The sequence below is a fragment of the Podarcis bocagei genome (assembly GCF_964188305.1).
Source record: "Podarcis bocagei genome assembly, chromosome: 6".
NCBI classification, from domain to species: domain Eukaryota; kingdom Metazoa; phylum Chordata; class Lepidosauria; order Squamata; family Lacertidae; genus Podarcis; species Podarcis bocagei.
In genome coordinates, this window is record NC_138130.1 from 34,631,038 (window position 1) to 34,645,682 (window position 14,645).

The following is a 14,645-nucleotide window of genomic DNA, read 5'->3' on the forward strand; positions in this document are numbered from 1 at the left end:
AGAACAGCCCCATGCAACAAATAAAACGAGTTGCATCAGGGGTGGAGGATTGGATCCAGTTGGCCGACCAGATCCAATCCAATAAACCCCATCCCCTTCCATGCCAAGTATGACAGATGGGTGGGGTTGGGTGTAAGTTTTACATCAAACACATCTGTTGAAGGTCTACTATAATTTCTTTTCATGTCAGTGGAGCCTGGGGCCATTTGTACGTTTTCAAGATGGGTATTATACCATCTTATATTTTTTTTAAGTTGTATCTTTGGGAAAATATGTCTCCAAACTCTTTTTAAAAAACAAGGTTACAAAACTTACAAACTTATTGCTGTGCTCACAGGATAGAATTTTAAAAATATGCATTTCAAGGAAATGTAGATCATCACAATGAACCTATTTTTATCATTGCAGATGTGCAGAAGTTCACAGGTTTTAGTACATATTCATTTGAAAAGTACTTTTCCCCTGAACCTCTTAGCAGCCACTGTTTTACAAATGTTTTAACCCACATAAATTCTTAATTTCTGCTTGTACTTTTTTGCGATGGAGATGTTATCAGTAAGGTAATAAGAAAAAGCTTCCCTTCCCCTGTGTATTGTGCATTTTTGCACCTTATGAGAATATTGAATAGACTTCATTATTATTTTTTCAATACAAGTCTGAATCCCACCATTTGATTACCTAAACCAAAAGCATTTCCATATGCCATCCATCACCCTGACCAGTGTAAAATGCTGAATATTCAGATTAAATTGGAACTTTTTTTTTCTATGAATAAGGAATTTGTTTCAATTCCATAATATACAGTGTCTCTGGGGAGAGAAAATTGAGCTGAAGGTCGCTGAAGGCAAGTGAGAAAATTGTATTATCCAAATACAAAATTCTTTTTCTTATCATCAAAACCTGAAATACAGCCATGGGGAATAAAGGGGTCAAGGGAGGATTCAATTAGAGGTGAAAATGGAAAAGGTGCATTTTTCAACTTGCCTTTCATTTTTCCAAACAAGTGGCAGCAGTGAGCCACAGGAGTACAATGAACTATTTGTCAAGCGGTTTAAACTTTTACAAAATGTAAATTGGAAAACACTCTTGAGCGGTTATAAAAAGAGATTAGACACAGGGAGCGCTTGAGTTAGCATATCTCTTAACACAAAGTAGATTACAATAAACATAAACTGCAATACCTATCACAGGACATTTTTAAGAACAAGCAGAATTCTCTGTTTATTTTGGGTTGTTCTCTTTCTTTGTGGCCCCCCCCCCCAGTTTTGAGAGGATGCACATACATGGTGCACGAAAATTAAAAGTACCTTTGTGTTTTGATATTTTGTGCTAATTCTGGCGACGAATTAAACGAGATGCATGATTGGTTTGATGATATGGCTAAAGGCAAAAATCCTTTAGGGATGAGGGAGCCAGGGGAAGAGGAAAGCAAGAGATGGCGACGTTGCATGCCTGTTAGCCTAGGAACCAACTCCTAGGGACTGAAGTCCCTTTGCCCCCTCCATAAAATATTTGAAGGTGCCAGCCCCTCCCCCCCGGGTTGATTGGCATTGTGTGGTGTGTGTGTGGGGGGGTAATCTTATGATTGATTGTGTGGGGTGGGGCTTACCTGCCATACCCCCCCATATTTTATTCAAGTTGGCACCCCTGCCACTTAGGTTGGATTGTCCCCTTTTGCCACAGTAGACCATGGTTGTGAAAGACCCATTTTTCTTGTGTGAGGGAAGCAGGCAAAGAAACCATATTGTGCCAGTTCCACTATCAGCTGAGAGTTGCCTCTTCTCAGTAATCGTATTGATAGATTATCAATTCTAAATCCTTACCTCGGCCTAAAAAATATTGTTATTTTCTCAGAACTCCTTTATTTATTTCAACAAGGTATATACCCTTAGTCGCTAAGCAGTGTACAGTAAGGTTAAAGAGAGGCAACAAAGATAACATCAGTTAAAACTAAAACCAGAAACTTACCTAAAATGCCTGTTGGAATAAAAAGGTATTCGCTAGGTGTCATAAATTCAAAAGGGAGAGGGCTTGTCTAATCTCACTTGGGAGGCTGTTCCACAGAACTGGGCACACAATATTGAACCCATGGCTCCTGGTGGATAAAAGCTATGAAACTGAGCAATGAGGGACCACCAATAGTGACTACCCTGAAGGACTCAGGGATATAAGGAATCAGGCAGTCCTTAAAGTATCACATCTTGGGGCTACCTTTGAAGGTGACCTGGAAACTACAACTAATCCAGAATGCGGCAGCTAGACCGAGACCATATAACACTGGTCCTGAAAGACCTACATTGGCTCCCAGTACGTTTCCGAGCACAATTCAAAGTGTTGGTGCTGACCTTTAAAGCCCTAAACGGCCTCAGCCCAGCATACCTGAAGAAGCATCTCCACCCACATCATTTAGCCCAGACACCGAGGCCCAGCGCTGAGGGCCTTCTGGCGGTTCCCTTACTGCGAGGAGTGAAGTTACAGGGGACCAGGCAGAGGGCCTTCTCGGTAGTGGCACCCGCTCTGTGGAAACTCTCCCACCAGATGTCAAGGAAATAAGCAACTATATGACTTTTAGAAGACATCTGAAGGCAGCCCTGTTTAGGGAAATTTTTAATGTTCGATATTTTATTGTATTTTTAATATTTTGTTGGGAGCCACCCAGAGTGACAACTAATGCAGAATGCGGCAACTAGACCGGTGACTGGGAGTAGCCAGATGCGCAGAGTATAAATAAATAAATAAATAAATAAATAAATAAATAATAAGTGAATTAATACAAGAACCTTAAATTTGGCTTAGTAGCATATGGGCATTCAGCGCAAACCTTTAAGCACTGGAGTTAGCTCAACTCCTCACCAACAGTCCAGCGACAGCGTTCTGTTATCAGCTGGAGCTCTCAGCCAAGAAGATGGAGAACAACATTTTCAGATTTATTCTCCTGCTACATCTCACTCATTTTCTTACAGCAGACCATAAATCACTTCACCTCCAAAAAAAAGTTCCTGGGACTAGGATGGCTGGCCAGTCCCTCACTGAATTTTCCTCTTACTTCAAGCAGCAGTTACTTCCCCAACCATATCAACTGCATTTCACACACCTAACCTAGTTAAAAAGGGGTGTGTAGGATTCTCTTCCTCCTTTGCTCCCCTGCAGAGTACAACACCTCAGAATTTCACAAAGGGCTGGTGGAACACATTTTGCTGCCTAAGGCAAAGAACAAGATGGTACACCCCCCTACCTTCCACTGCAGTTACAGAAGCGGACTGGCAACTGAATCTTGTTTCAGTTAGGCAAAAGGATAGTTTCTTCCAGAACAGACTAGTTTATGGGGTAGAGAACAGGTCACAAGGCACGGACACCCAACAGAAGGAAAACGGCCATGGGCTGCCACTGCTGGCCTCCAATATCTGCTGCCTGAGGCAGTTGACCCCCATTGTCTGATGGTAGATCCAGCTTTGCTTTTACACTCCGCTCCACTCCCGCAGAACTATTTGAACCATTCCCAGTTGGGTTGACAATGAAACTAACAGGGACACATTAGAGGCCCTAAGCCAGGGGTCAGCAAACTTTTTCAGCAGGGGGCTGGTCCAATGTCCCTCAGACCTTGTGGGGGCCTGGACTATATATATATATATATATTAATAAAATATTTATTAAAGATTTTAAACAATATAACAAACTTCATCCTCACGCCCAGAAAAAGAAAAAGAAAAAAACCCCACCATTACACTCAATACAGGAAAAAACCAGAAAAACAAGAAAAACGTGCGAAGCATACAGAAAAAAGATAAAAAACAAAGCATATAATAGACATACAAAAAGAAGAAATTCAGTTTCTCGAATGCTATTTCCATAACCTTCTTTCTTGACTCCCTCGCATCTCCCTTTTCTGTGTTCCCATTTAAAAAATCTTGTTCAGCAATACTTCACCTTCTTTCAAGTCCTATTTTATATTGTATATTTCAACCATTATGCCTCCAATTTCCCCCCTTTTTTGTCAGTTATTTAAGCTTGGCATAATATTGTTCACATTTTACCTTTGTTCTAATAAACCAATTTTGCTTATTTCTTTCATATATGTCACTAATGCCATGTTATCTTTATATCCTGCATCATTCTAACATTCATACAGTTTACAATACTTCTGCAAATAGTCCTTAAACTTCTTCCATTCCTCTTCCACTGTCTCTTCTCCCAGGTCTCGGATTCTGCCAGTCATTTCTGCCAATTCCATGTAGTCTATCAGCTGCATCTGCCATTCTTCCAGAGTGGGCAAATCTTCTGTCTTCCAATACTTTGTGATGAGTATTCTTGCTGCTGTTGTCGCATACATAAAGAAAGTTCTATCCTTCTTTGACACCATTTGGCCGACAATGCCCAGGAGGAAAGCCTCTGGTTTCTTAGGGAAGGTATATTTAAATACTTTTTAATTTCATTATAGATCATTTCCCAGAAGGCCTTAACCTTTGGGCATGTCCACCAAAGGTGAAAGAATGTTCCTTCAGTCTCTTTACACTTCCAACACTTATTGTCTGGCAGATGATATATTTTTGCAAGCTTGACTGGGTTATATTTTGAAAAGAAAAAAAAAAAAGAACAAATTCCTATGCCCCACAAATGACCCAGAGATGCATTTTTAAATAAAAGCACACATTCTACTCGTGTAAAAACACCAGATAGGCCCCACAAATAACCCAGACATGCATTTTAAATAAAAGGACACATTCTACTCATGTAAAAGCACCCTGATTCCCAGACAGTCCGCGGGCTGGATTTAGAAGGCGATTGGGCAGGATCCAGCCCACGGGCTTTAGTTTGCCTACCCATGCCCTAAGTGGTTAAAAGATTTTGGTGCCCCCATATAAATCCAATTCAAAATATAAACAACAATAAAGTGTAAAATGTTGTCTTATACAATTATTTTACAAAGTTCAGCATGACTGAATCTTGTTTTTACTTCTTCTTTTGCACTGAAAGTATGGCACACATATCGTGGGAGCCTTTTTTCATGGAACATGGTTTAGCTGCATCATATGGTCCATGGAGAATCTGGCAGTGGAAAATTGATCTGGTGTCCCCCTTCCTTTGGTGCCCTAAGCACATGCTTATTTTGCTTAATGGTTAATCCAGCCCTTCTCAAGCGCATGCACTCTTGGTTGAAACTAGATGTTGCCTCTGTGCTGCCTCGAGAAACCTGGGATTCTCATATATTTGCCAAAAGGAATGTAAATGGTCCCATACGCTGTATGACAGGACTGGGGAATCTATATTGTAACCTTTATTGCTGTTTAAATTAATGTAATGATGGAAGTAAACCGAAATGTGAGGTATTACTAACTGCAAACCTGGAACGGTCCAGTGATAGTGACTTTGTTGAGAGAAGCTTAAGGAATCTTAGTAGAAAATATAAAAAAACCCTAAACATAAAACCAGTAGCTTACTGCTAAGTCAGTTTTTCCCCCTTCCTGAAAGTCATAATGTTCCAACATTGAGACTCATTATTATCTGGATCACAATAATAAAGCTATGTTTGCATTTAAATTAGATTGGGCACCTTTGTACACCGTGTAGAATAAAATCTGTGAGTCAGCATAATCATATGCTTCCTGGACTGACATTTCTCTCAGTTTTCAGTCTTGAAGCAGTCTTGAATTCTGCTTCCTATCTTGAAAGTCAGCTGTCAAAAACGCAGTAGCCCTGGAGGAAAATGTTAAGAAATTCAGATAGATTATATGTGAAATTTATGGATAAAAAGCAGAGCTGCACGGAATGTAAATCTTTAACCTGTATCTGATCTACAAAGATTGTGGAAACCTTGTATCGGTGCATTCTAGCACACTGCGAGACAAAATGGCCAAGGAGATCACACAGCTGCATCCTAAATTTAATCTTGGGGGGAAAAATCATTCACTAAAGAATACCCTTTGGGTCAGGTAAGTGCCCCTAGCCCCATGTCAGAAGAATCACTAACATATATCTTGCCTGATGTACTAAGAACAGGAAACCAGAAGTCTGATAATCTAGTGTATTTACATAAACATTTGAACTCCCCCCCCCCAGTTTTATTTGTATTAGCATTGATATATTTGCCACCCTGGGCTCCTCTGGAGGAAAGTGAGGGGTATATATATTTGTTGTTATTGGAATCGGCTTACCTTGAGGGACAATGGAGTGCACCTCCAGGGGTGAAGTCAAACAGCTGGATGATCACAGAAAAAGTTAAGACAAATAGCCACTTTACTTTTTAATTTTTTTTACAATCCAACCATCCCTAAAATACTGCATTTTTATTTGTATTTTCATTATTATTTTATACCATGGACACTTTACCCCAGTATATTCATTTTTGTACATGTTACCTGCTAGAAAACTGCACTGCAAAATTGAAATTACTGCAGATTCCCTCCTCCCCGCCCCCAAGAATGGCTGTGTTTTGGTTCATGTATTGCTTTGGAAACTGCAAATTAGGTAGGTTTGCCTTTAAATGTGAATTGGATCAAATCCCCCTACATCCCTAGATACAAGCCCTAGTTCTTAAAACAGCCATACTCCAAAGAATAAGCACTGATTAAATTCTGGTGCTATTAGTCCGATTTATTTTAATATACAGTTGGAACATAGTTCATTAAACATTTACAATTAAAAAAAATCATTAAACAATGGGAGTGTGAATTCATTGCAAATAGCAATATGTCTCTAAATTACCTGCAGGATTTCCTTATCCCACATGCACTTTGAAATCTTTGTTTCACATTTATATACTCCAGTGAAAAAGACCATTCTTCCTTCGTCAAAATTACAAAGCTTCTCTGCCTGAATAGTCAGAAATGGGACATCATTCTGCACACAGAAGAATAGTCTGTCCAGGATGCTATTAGTCAACATAATAGAACAATAATACTCTTCCCTTATTATAGTTACTTTAAAAAGTGAAAGTAGTAATTTCAGGGAGGAAAGGATGGTTTAATCAAGTCGTAAGTCAGGAAGTCTGAACTTTATTATCGATTAAAAATGTGAAAAGCGATTTTCTCAATAAAGCAAATCACATTTCCTTCTTTCTTTTTTCTTTTATATATTCATTAAGGAATTTAATATGTCTGGATTTTACTTCGTATTGTGCTTCCTTTTTATTACTCTATATTACTTTTGCTTGTGTTCATAGACTAGATGATGTAATTGACTTTTGCTGGGACCAAGTGTGCTTTGGTAATAATTTGAGGCAAAGCTCACTCCTCTTATTGGAGGAAAAGTTAATAACAATGTCTGTAAAGTGTGTTCCTTTTCCTCTGATCAAAGGTTTGACTCCTTGTCAAAAAGTTCAGTTTTCCAATCGGGGAGGGGGGAATCTGTTATCTTTTTAAAGACAACAACAGCAAACCTTATTTCTAAATAAGAGTTTGATGCTCCATCTTCAAAATCAATTATCATTTTAGAAACCTGAAAATATTTGCTTGTGTACCACTCAGCCATGGATGAACCCATAATTTAGCACTGCGGGAACAAACCTTAGCCTTGTGCACTTCGCTCTCTTCTCCTAGTACATGCCGGAGGATGAGACTGAAACATCCGCCTCTCTTGTAAAGTGACCAGAGTTTGCCACACTACACCCAGATTTGGGGGACTTTATTACCTCCAACCATGGTTTGTTAACAATCCATGATCACAAATCAACCTATGGTCTGGTCCTGGCTTGTTTGAACAAACTGTTTATTAATGGCAGATGATAACAAGGAGCTCTGGTTACTTTAAAGGCAGGAGCAAAAGCTTCTGGTTCCCTTGCAAACATGATACCTCATGAGGAGTGTGCAAGACCAAAGTGCTGTGACTTGTTCTCATGGGGCTGAACTATTGTTTACCATTATATGTGAAATAGGCTCCAAATGGACCAATGATCTGGCTCTCTGTGTTCCTATGAATGCTTCACAGGCTTCCAACTCTAGGAGAATGGCAATCTGATGGAGCTTAAGGTGCATTGTAAAATGCCTAGACACAGCAGTTATGAGCATGAAGGACATTAAGCATATAGCATGTTCATATAGTTAACTATGGATTCTGAATATGAATAATTAGGCCCATCGCTAAAGGTCCCATTTGCTTCCCCTACCCTAAAGTGTTTATATTTCAGACTTTGCTTCCATTGGTATTTGTTTGAACTCTTTCTTGTCATACTTAGAGCACCCATCCTAGTTATTGCCTTGTTGAAATAATTGAACTTTAGAAAGCAATTGCAAAGAAAAGTTGGGGGAGAGACGGAGGTTCTTTTAGACAGAAACAAGAGAAAAAGGTTTCTGCATAAATCTTGGAATAGCTGCTGTACCACAGAGTTTATGATCGCACTGTTTTATTAGTAGCTTACATTTGCTCTGCATACAGACAAATACTGTGTTTTGAGAAACTGTGCTTGAAGGGGGAGGGATGTTCTTTGAAGGAAAATAGGAAGGAGGCTATCAAACAAAATTGCTTGTAGCAATGGTTGCCACCTAGTGGACTTGAGGGAGAACTTAGTAGAAGATGGAATAGGTGAAAAAATAGTAGAGGGGATAGCTGCTAAAGACTATCCAGATAAGGGCTGTGGGATGCGTTTTAGCATTGGCGCTGAAAAAACAACATGAACTTGGCAAGTAAAATTTGTCAGTCATACAACATCCTCATATAACTTGATGTGTGTTAGTAATGCAACATCTGCAGCCCAAATTCCAGATGATTACAGGGAGAAAGTGCAATTTCCTTGCTACTGCAGCAATAACTAACTGAGATTTTCTTGGATGATACTGCTCCTCAAGATTCTCCCTCAACCCACCCCACTAAAAAGATGAGCAAAAGTAGAGGCAACAGACATATTTAACTATCCTCCAAATTAAAGGTCCAGTTCCTGGGTGAATAAAAATGTTTTAGCCAAAGCAGCTAGTGATGGCACCAGGAGTGCTTCCCTGAGGAGAGCATTCCACAAACAGGGAGCCAGCACTGAAAAGGCCCGTTCTCATGTTGCCGCCCTCCACACTTTCCTCAGAAGGGGGCACATAGAGAAGGTCCTCCGATGATGAACCCAGGGTCCAGTTTGGTTCTTTAGAAATGTGTGGAAGGGAATTAAGTATGTATAGTTTTAATCAAGTTTATTTAACTAGTTGCAAAATATCTGAGGTAAGAGGGAAGCAAGAGGAGTTGGAGGCTGTATGCTACAAAGGCCTTCACACCATGTTGCAGGAGCAAGCCACTCAGTTTGGACCAAATATCAAGAGGATTCTGCATTTTACAGCTTGTGAAAGTACTGTCCTAACATCAGTGCCTAACTGTAGCAATACTGTCATTGCTAACATTACTGTCTTTAGAGTTTTGTATGTAGGAATTTTATAGTAGTATAATTGGCTATAACAATATTGTTTTAAAACAACACTATTTCACTTAAAAAATTATTTCACACATCCTTCTGAAAGAATATTTTATATCAAATTATTATTTTCCATGGAAAAGCTGGGAGGAGGGGAAATCTTCAGAGAGAAACAACAGCTCTTCCCCCCCCCCCCGATTTTTCTGGGTCTCCCCAGGCCTCTCCATCCTTAAATATATTTACTCCCTTATATTAATATTTAACTTTTTCTTTATTGCTTGGTATTTTAGTGTGTTAAGATGCTAATGATCAGCACAACAGATTTGACATAAAACTTCCTGTCTTTGTGATCTTCTACTCTATTTCTTCTGGTTTCAGATCTAAATTTAACTGTCTTTCACAGCCTTGCATTGTTAATTCACACCCAGATATTGTTCCTCTTATTTCTTCAGTGACTAGCTAATGTAGCTTAATTTTAGCAAAGGGTATGCATATTAGATGCCCTGCTGCAATCAAAATGCTCTTTAGTTTTGAAGTTTCTTTAATGTTGCTACAAATGCAATCTTTGTAATAAGACATGTTTATACTACTGAGAATTCCTTCTGGGAGATCATTTCATTTGCTCATATTACAAAAATATAAATATAAATAAATTAGGGGAACACTGTCTCTCCTCATGAGCTGAGGGAAGAACAAGATACACTTGTTACATCGATGTAAGAAGCAATTTAGAAGCTGAACGGCTGTGGCATAGATTTTTGCAGTACAGAAGTTCAGTGTGGAATGTTAAGATACTGTCGTAGCGAGACCCATGTTCAAATCCTTCTGTGTTGCCCAGGGAAGTCACTGCCTCTCACAGTTACCTGACCTACATGTTCAAAAGAACCACGTGGTGCAGACTTTCTGAGACTGTTACTACTTTCAGAATCCAGGGGTCAGTATTAAGTCATTTGTCATGAACCTCAAGACTCATTTGTCACGGGATGAGACTGGGACTTCAGAGTGGGAGAGGGGATTGCTGTCCCAGTTTTTGTTGTTTAGTCGTTTAGTCGTGTTTGACTCTTCGTGACCCCATGGACCAGAGCATGCCAGGCACTTCTATCTTCCACTGCCTCCCGCAGTTTAGTCAAACTTATGCTCGTAGCTTCGAGAACACTATCCAACCATCTCGTCCTCTGTCGTCCCCTTCTCCTTGTGCCCTCCATCTTTCCTAACATCAGGGTCTTTCCCAGGAAGTCTTCTCTTTTCATGAGGTGGCCAAAGTATTGGAGCCTCAGCTTCAGGATCTGTCCTTCCAGTGAGCACACAGGGCTGATTTCCTTAAGAATGGATAGGTTTGATCTTCTTGCAGTCCATGGGACTCTCAAGAGTCTTCTCCAGCACCATAATTCAAAAGCATCAATTCTTCAGCGATCAGCCTTCTTTATGGTCCAGCTCTCACTTCCATACGTCACTACTGGGAAAACCATAGCTTTTACTATACGGACCTTTGTCGGCAAGGTGATGTCTCTGCTTTTTAAGATGCTGTCTAGGTTTGTCAGTGCTTTTCTCCCAAGGAGCAGGCGTCTTTTAATTTCTGTCTTTTAACTGAGACAGAACTGCAGCTTTTATTTAAGGCTCAGTCTGAGGATGACTGCTGCTGAAGCAACATCTGAACACTGTTAGTCTTCAGCCTTAGCCCTGTATGGAGCTGTCCAGAGTACCTTTGGCTCTGCTCACAAAAGAATGTAATTTAATGCTTGTCCTGAGGGGAATGTTCCTTAGGATGACTAATCTTCATATTCAGAAGACTCATGTGGCACAGCCCTGTTGTACCAAAATGCCAAAGAAGGGATTGCATGATCGAACGTTACTACATGCAAATCACTCCTCATACAAGGCATCATATTTGCTCTTGACACAAAGGTGGAAACATTCAAACTGCACTGTGAAGTGACTAAGTCCTGGATAACTGTACTGCATGCACTTTGATTGCATAGACTAGTTCTAACTATTTAGGATTAACTTGGTGTTAAATGAAATAAGAAATGCAATATACTAAGGCTGATACCCTATGCACTCTTACTAGAGTGTAAGCCCTGTTGAAGAGAAGAAGGCATTGAATCTGAGTAAACAGGCCTTGCCTTGGGCTACATAAGTACAATGTGAAATATATAGCTTTATACTGAAGGTATTTATTTATATTGAGCAGATTTGCAGTAGCACCAAAAAGCCGAAGGATAATGTAATGAGATAATCAGCTTTGAGCAGAGTGAAAATAGTTCTTGGTTATCTTCCTTGACCTCTTTTCTTTGCTTGCTTACAAGTTGTCCTTGAATTCACATTCTTGTGCACAGCAGCTGCAGAACTCCCTGGACTGGATTGGGGAAGTGGCGCTGGGGAAAGGTGGTACCCCCCCATGCCAGTACAGTGGTACCTCGGGCTACAAGCACCTCAGGTTACAAACGCTTCGGGTTACAGACTCCGCTAACCTGGAAGTAGTACCTTGGGTTAAGAACTTTGCCCTAGGATGAGAACAGAAACCGTGCTCCGGTGGCGCGGCGGCAGTGGGAGGCCCTATTAGCTAAAGTGGCACCTCAGATTAAGAATGGTTTCAGGTTCAGAATGGACCTCCAGAATGAATTAAGTTCGTAACCAGAGGTACCACTGTATCCCAATTTCAATCCCCTCCACCTAAACTGCTTAATTGCCTTGCAGAGTGAAACATACCAATAGCATTATGCTGCAGTGTGCTTTTTCCTATAGGACAAAGATTGTGTTTGGGAAGGGGGAGGTGACCTGGTTTGGAGAAAGAGTGAAGCACCACCTTTCTGATCAAATCTCACTCACCCCCACACCCCAATTAATGACTGGTCTGAACTAATTTTAAAAAGTAGTAGCTCTAATCTTGGATATCCCAGGGTTTTGCTGGTTTGGCTCTTGGCTTACTGAGAAATGGCGTTTGAGTCACTGTTTTATTTTGAGGGCAGCTAAACATTTGAGCAAGGTAGTTTCCAACTAGCTAGACCCAGGGCTTTTTTTTCAGCTGGAACCCACCGGAACTCAGTTCTGGCACCTCTCAAGTGAGTGCCATTACCATTATAAGAGGTAGGTGTTCAATGGTGAGTTCTAGTACCTCTTTTCCTAGAAAAATAGCACTGGCTAGAACAGAAAAGTAAATAGAAAGGGAATTTAAAGAATATTGTACCCTACCATTTATTCGAGTCAAAAACCACTCACTGTGCCTGACAATAATTTAAATTATATTCCTATTCCAAAATAAAATGTATTTCCAGTGCAGATAGTAACTATGGGTGTAACTGAGTCTAGACCATTCCTGCTATTATTTTTGCTGCCCATCCCTGATTGTCTTCCAAAGCTACTTTATATGTATGGATGAAATCTCCTGGGCCACTGCAGGTGGTTATTTAATCCAGGCTCTGTCCACCAATTTAGATGGCTTTGAAGGAGGATTTGACAAATTAAAGGAGGACAAGGCCATCAACGCCTCCTTGCCTTGATGACAGTATACTATCTTTAGGATCAGGAACACCATGCCTCTGAATACCAGTTGCTGAGGAGCAACAGTGAGCGAGAGCTGTCATATTCATGTCCTGCTTATGCCTGACCTAGCCACTGGGAGAAAGAAGATGCTGGTCTGATCCAAATAGGATCTTGTGTTTCCTATGGCAGGAGAGGGCACAAAAAGCAGCAGATGGATTTAGGAGGCAGCTAATAATAAAGATGCTCTTCTACCAATTTGCAGAATCTTTTCTACTTGTTGAGTCCACTACCTACCCACCAAGTCTAGGGATGATCAAGAGGAGTGGCCAAATCGGCATAGTGCAGTAGGTAAAGGTAGGGAGGCAGGTGGCGCTGCGGTCTAACTCACTGAGCCTCTTGGGCTGGTTGATCAGAAGGTCAGTGGTTCAAATCCGTGCAACAGTGGTGAGCTCCCATTGCTCTGTCCCAGCTTCTGCCAACCTAGCAATTTGAAAGCACACCAGTCCAAGTAGATAAATAGGTACCACTGCAGCGGGAAGGTAAATGGCATTTCGGTGCACTCTGGCTTTCATTACAGTGTTCCGTTGCACCAGAAGCGTTCAGTCTTGCTGTCCACATGACACAGAAAGCTGTCTGTGGACAAATGCTGGCTCCCTCAGCCTGAAAGTGAGATGAGCGCCGCAACCCCACAGTCACCTTTGACAGGACTTAACCGCCCATGGGTACTTTACCTTTTTACCTTAGTGCAGTATGAGAGGGAAAGTATGCACAAGGGAAAGATGAGGCTCGTAGATTGGGCAGGGAAGTTAAGGGAATAGAACAGTGGTCCAGCTCTACAATTCTGTGATTCTGATATTAAAGGGTTGTATCAGCATATTGGTTTGGAAAGACCAGCTAATGTTATACAGCAAGCACTAGATGGCAGTGTAATCTACCAATAAAGCATTGCAAACCAGTTTTAAGGAAGCATTGATGGCATAATTCAATGGATTAATGATTGCATTATTTGAATATCTTTTTTAAAAATGCAATTTTAACATTTTAATTAGACATTACCCTGTCAGGTCACATTTGATGGTGGTAGTATGACTTAAAATGATCGGTAGGCATTTTTAAAAATAAAAATGTAGACAATCTCTTGGATGAAATATTAATCTGTAAAATGATCTGTACCAACAAAAATCACACACCACACAACACTTTTATCTCAAGCATATTCTTTTAAATATCTTCCTAATATTATCTTTACAATGTAACATTCCTTTTAATTTGCTCATTATGTTGGTGAGAATGGGTAGCCGGGGAGTTAATTGATCAGAGCAATTGTAACATGCTGACAGTTCTAATTTCAAGAAACAGAAGTTAAAAAATAACCAACCACATTTCTGGGGGATTCTGTATCCAAGACCACATTCTGCTTCAAGGTAACGTGAGCCAGAGAGCTGCAACTCATTTGCATGTTTTTGTGTATACATAATTAACCAAAACTGCATAAAAGTTGCATGAACATGGTGGACATGTTGCACTCCTGTGACACCATCTGTGCAGTTTGCAGTGTGAAACTAGAAGGAGAAGCTCTTAGTATGTGTTGGGATATTATAGCCTTTAAAATTTGCTAAGTGGGAGGAAATGGAAATGCTGGCTAAAATCTATATATACTGGATATAAGAAACATCCAAATGCTTTCAAAATAGCCTGCATGCACTTGGTGCAGGCATTGCTTGGTGTTATGCCTGCGAGGTCAAAGTGTAAAATGTGTAACGAAGCTCCTGAATGTATAACAAGGCTCAGATCCACACAGGGATCCTCATATCTTCTAGGATAGAGCTTTCCAAAC